The sequence below is a fragment of the Coccinella septempunctata genome, chromosome 4 (assembly GCF_907165205.1).
Source record: "Coccinella septempunctata chromosome 4, icCocSept1.1, whole genome shotgun sequence".
NCBI lineage: Eukaryota > Metazoa > Arthropoda > Insecta > Coleoptera > Coccinellidae > Coccinella > Coccinella septempunctata.
The window spans coordinates 2,013,967-2,020,177 of NC_058192.1; positions in this window are offsets into that span (position 1 = coordinate 2,013,967).

Consider the following 6,211-nt stretch of genomic DNA (forward strand, 5'->3'; position numbering starts at 1 on the left):
GGGTATTAAGCATATCTTCGTAAATCTGCTTATCTCTTAGCCCTGTTAAATAGAGTTACTTTTTCGATTTTCACAATTTCGGTGGACAACTTCCTTTTGATTTATTGCGTAGCTCTGATTTACTTTTCTGACCTCAAACGTCACGCTGACACTTCTAATGAATTATTTTTCGTTGCTTTGGGAACGCATTATATTTTTTATGCATGGAACTGGTCTAGGCTAACTAGATATCAATACATCCTCGTATATTCACATGGCTAAAATCTTTATCCAGGAAATGGCATTCTTCTCGATGAATTTTTCATGTATCAAGAAACTTATTGTACTAGGATATTATCAAAGTAGTGTAAGTCAATCGTGAACAGACAACCCGAATAAATTAATAAACGATCTGAATAATTGAAGAACGACTTGAGACCATTTTGATCATCTGCAACGATGTCAGCTCATCATCGAATTTCCATCTTCGATTATGCACCCCCTATAATCAATAAATAATGTCTGACTCATAGTTTCAATTTGTCGGTGTTTGCATTGAAATGGAAGACTATTGGTTATTTCAGCACCCTCCTGAACGGCTCCATTGGTTCGACGCAGAGGGGGGAAAAAGCATCCCTTGTTTTTTAGATGTTTTAGTCGGCCAATAAGTGACTCGTTTGTTACGACACCCCTGTTGTACATTCGCCGTCAAAAGCAGAATGAAATTTACATTGGTATTTATGAGTTATAGCTCTTCTAGGTGACATCGTCCAAAAAAATTGGTCGTCAAGTAGGTTGTAGAATTTTGAGGGACGTTTTTCTGTATTTTAACGTGATTCTTAACTTCTGATGTAAAATTTTTCATGTAAACCGTCAAGTTAGCGTTCTGGATTATTTTTGTTTTAAAATTATCAGCAAATGGATGGTTTTCAAGCTTTTATAATTGAATCCTATTTCAGAAATGGGGAGAAAATAGAAGGCGAGTGGATAAATGCTTCAGCGACTATTTGGCGATATGTAACGACAGAGAATCTCCACGAACCTCTGCTTTTTTGGGTTTCATCTAAACTTGCACACATCAATTTGTTTCCTTATAGATTGACTCGCTACCAGAGAAGGGGCTTCTGACCAATTCATTGATAACCTGAACCGTTTTTTTCTTATGAAACCTGGTTTCATTCACTGGATATATCAACTGTCAAAATATGGGAATGTGGAGCATCCAAAAACCAGAAAATTATTTCATTGAGACACCCATTGTGTTAGGTATTGAATCTTGGACCTGTTTCTTTGATGGAACTTCGAAAGAAGAACGTTATAAAGAAGAAATCATTAGCTGAATTAAATTTTGATGAATGGTCAAATGGCTATTTTCAATAAGATGGAACCAGAACACACACAGCTGTAGAAATCTTGGATTACACCATGTGATTTTTTCGTATGGGCCCATGTGAAGAATTCTATTTTTCAAATACACTCAAAGCGAAACTTTCGATGGGGATGATCGACCCTAGTTTGAATCTAGTTTTCTTTCTATTCTGGGAAACCGAAGCATTGAAACGGAAAGTAGAGCGCCATCTAGTCGTAGAATATTCAAACATTAAGAAACTCCGGAATGACCGGAAGAATCCATTTTCTATAAACATATTCGTAATCTTTGTTGCTGTTCATTCAAGAAATCTCTTCATAACTCCATTTCATGATGAATAAATAAATTTTTTTTTACGAATCTGTTATGACAAAGCTGTTCTTATGATCGAATGAGGAGAGTAAAATAGGAATAGGCAGGAGGATTTTTCAGATAGCACATCCATAGGTGCCTTTATCATGTTCTCATTATAGTCAAATTTCTAGGACCGTTCCTAGCGGGGGAGTATGTCAAAAGGGGCGGCAGCGTTTCGTTAAATAATACAAAATATACCGACACGGGTCATTTCATTGACTAATTCGAGATCGTAGATTACAAATATGTAATAAGATTTTTTCTAGGATTATTATTTCGGGAAATAAATCACTTTTAGTGGAAAATTTCGAAAAAATTGGTAAACTTTGAGGAGCTGTAGCTGCCAGAAAAGGGGCACTTTACATATGCTGATTTTTTCGTCATAGATTGATCCTTCGCGAATAGAAAAAACCATTTTTCATTCATCTACCACGAACAGTTTAAATTTTATGATTTTTTCCGCAAAGGTCCAAAATTTCCAATTTTTCATCGACCATAACTTGAAAAATAAATTTTTAAAAAAATATCTGTTTGCATTTTCGTTATCTACGCCCTTGAATTAGCCGACAGAAAAAAATTGGTTTTGATCGGGGACCAAAAATTTTTTTCTGAAAATTGAAATTTTTCCATACATATGCATGGAAAATTCGAAAAAAATTTTATCTCTCCGATTTCCACCAAAATTGAAGTATTCACTAAATCGAAGGCGTAGATTACAAATATGTAAACAGAATTTTGATGAAAGAATTAGGTTTCATGCTATGGTCGATGGAAAATGGGAAATTTTGAACCTTCGCGGAAAAAATCATAAAATCTCAACTGTTCGCGGTAGGTGAATGAAAATTGGATTTTTTCATTCGCAAAGGATCAATATATCATAAAAAAAAATCAGCATATATTCAGTGTCCCTTTTCTGGCTGTTAGAGCTTCTCAAAGTTTATAAATTTTTTCGAAATTTTTCTCTAAAAATGATGTATTTCCTGAAATACTGATCTTAGGAAAAATCTAATTGCATATTCGTAATCTACGACCTCGAGTTAGTCAAAAAAATGACCTGGGTCGATATAGTTCGAAAAATAAAAAAATTTCGAATAATTTTGTCTGCCACACTAGTGTTTACCCGCGCTCAACCACCGAACAAAAAATTATTCATTCAGCCATATCGACCCGGGTCATTTTACCAACTAACTCGAAGTCGTAAATCACGAATATGCAATTAGATTTTTTGTAGGATGAGTATTTTAGGAAATAAATCACTTTTAGTGGAAAATTTCGAAAAAATTGGTCAATTTTGAGGAGCTTTAGCTGACAGAAAAAAGGAACTTTACATATGCTGATTTTTTTTGGATATAGATTGATCTTTCACGAATAGAAAAAACCATTTTTCATTCATCTACCACGAACAGTTCAGATTTTATGATTTTTGCCGCGAAGGTCCAAAATTTCCAATTTTTCATCGACCATAACTTGAAAAATAAATTTTTAAAAAAATATTTGTTTGCATATTCGTTATCTACGCCCTCGAATTAGCCGACAAAAAAAATTTGGTTCCGATCGGAGACCAAAAATTTTTTTCTGAAAATTGAAATTTTTCCATACATATGCATGGAAAATTTGAAAAAAATTTTATCTCTCCGATTTCCACCAAAATAGAAGTTCTTACTAAATCGAAGGCGTAGATTACGAATATGCAAACAGAATTTTGATGAAAGGATTACTTTTCAAGTTATGGTCGATGGAAAATTCGAAATTTTGGACCTTCGCGAAAAAATCATAAAATCTAAACTGTTAGCGGTAGATGAATGAATGTTGAATATTTCTATTAGCAAAGGATCAATCTATCACCAAAAAAATCAGCATATGTCCAGTGAATTTTTTCTGGCTGCTACAGCTCTTCAAAGTTGACCAATTTCTTCGAAATGTTGCACTAAAAGTGATTTATTTCCTAAAATACTGATCTTAGGAGAAATCTAATTGCATGTTCGTAATCGACGACCTCGAGTTAGTAAAAAAACAACACCCAGGTCGATAAAGTTCGAAATTTGAAAAATTCAAGAAAAAGTTCCAGGAACGGCCCTGCTTCTATCTACCGAACTCTCTATTTATCTAATCCTTCGCTTCTTATATTCTGGGATACCCCAACAATTGATTATCATATGGACAGAATATCCAAGAAATGTGGATATGTTTTGAGGATTTTTCGTTTTCCAGGGTATAAAGACAAACAAAGTAGAACTCCTGACAGTTTTAATAGTCAATATGAACATTTTTACATGCATATCTTATCAAAGTATTTTCAAAACATTTAAATGGTTGAAGTGAATGAAAGAAAAGTACGATAAAGAACGTCTAACGCTAAAACACGAAACAGAAAGAAGACAAAACCAGGTAACAGTTTTCTTGATTCGAGGTACCCACCCAATTCATGAATATGCGAGAATAAAAACGAAAAGGATCAAATAATAAACAGTTAACTATTATAGTATGGGAGCACTGCTACAATCTGAGGGAGATAAATAATGTTCATGTATCTGACTTATTGAACTGAACCATTAGTGAAATGCGCCGTATCTATTTTGCCTTATAAAAATATCTTTCTTTATAGAGCACCTCACATTACTTTAACCCTTCAATGATATATCGAATAAAAACACTTTGAACCAATATCCATTTGATCTCGAATTGAGAAACATTCTCTCAAGAATAATGCTCAAAATAAATTTATGTACAAAGGCAAGAAAATATCAAGATGATCAAGATTTATACAATACATCAATAAAACATCTGTAGGTACCTAACTGTACAAAAAAAGTTTACAAAATAAGAATAAGGACCAGATGAAATTTTTACAAATGGAAAAAAGAAAAATGTACGATTTGAACTCATTCAATAATACTGATTCTGCAAGCAGACGAACTATCTCCACTGTTAAGCAAGTTCGAAGTGTCATAAATTTCAATTTCGAGTAAAATTCTTACACATTTAGATTTACAAGCACCATATACATATATAAATATCTTTTATTATATAAATTCACTGTTTTACACTGAGCCAGACAAAAAATATCGCACATTATATTTTTCTATTTGCTGTAACGAGACGAGTTTTCATCAAATCAAAATTATTTCAATCCAGGAACCATAAATGGGAGATCTGCAAGTACCAATAAGGTGAAAACGCGGTCGCCAGTGAACCATACCTAAATAATAATTTTAAAAATAAGATCACAGACAATAAATTTCGTACAAACTAAATTAAATGAGTCACTGGACCAGTGGAATTTTCTTCGAAACTAAATCTTTGGAAAAAATTTCTAGACGATCATCTGATTCGTCACTTTATTGCTATCTTGCACGTTTTCACTGATTTTCATGGAAAATATATAATAAAAAAAACTTTGGAAAGAGTATTGGAAATTCAACGATACACAGGATGGTCCAGATCGTAACAAAGAAATTTTAACCACGTATTCTACATCAAAAATAAGCCCTAGTTTGTCATATGAACATATGTCGAGAAATATTTCCTCTCTGAGATACGGGGTGTTAAAATTATAGAAAAAAAAATGTTTTTTATTAATAACTCTCACACTGCTTGAAATATTTTTATGAAATTTGAGAAATAGGTTTTGAGCGTCAAGGAGCACTTTTTGCATAATATCATTAATTTTTCATTCTACCAGTGGCGTCCGTACTGCAGCGAGACTGAATATTTTCAGATAAAAAAATGATACGCCACTGGTTTTTCCGACAATAAAAATCATTATTTAAACCCTTATTTGATTTGGAGCAAATTCAGTCTCTTGACTTTTTGCTGTACGAGGCACCGTAATAATAATAAGACTATTTTTGTGAACGATTTCTTCATGCATGAGAATGTGTCTGATTTTTTTAACCGGAAACGGTGCCTCGTACAGCAAAAAGTCAAGAGACCGAATTTGCTCCAAATCAAATAAGGATTTAAATAGTAATTTTTATCGTCGGAAAAACCAGTGGCGTATCATTTTTTTATCTCGAAATATTCAGTCTCGCTGCAGTACGGACGCCACTGGTAGAATAAAAAAGAAATGATATTATGCAAAAAGTGCTCCTTGACGCTCAAAACATATGTCTCAAATTTCATAAGAATATTTCAAGCAGTGTGAAAGTTATTAATAAAAAACATTTTTTTTTCTATAATTTCAACACCCCGTATCTCGGGGAGGAAACATTTCTCGACATATGTTCATATGACAAACTAGGGCTTATTTTTGATGTAGAATACGTGGTTAAAATTTCTTGGTTACGATCTGGACCACCCTGTAGAGATAAAACTTTTCATTGGGAAATAAGATATATCGATATTACAAATATTTGTATATCGTATATCATTCACTGTTGAGATTTCCAATAAACTTGTTCGATCACTCATTATGGATACTGGAATAAAATAGCAGCAATAAACATGAGCACGTATATAAAAACTTGTAAATTCAACATTCTATCTGTATTAATTTTAATAATTTCATAT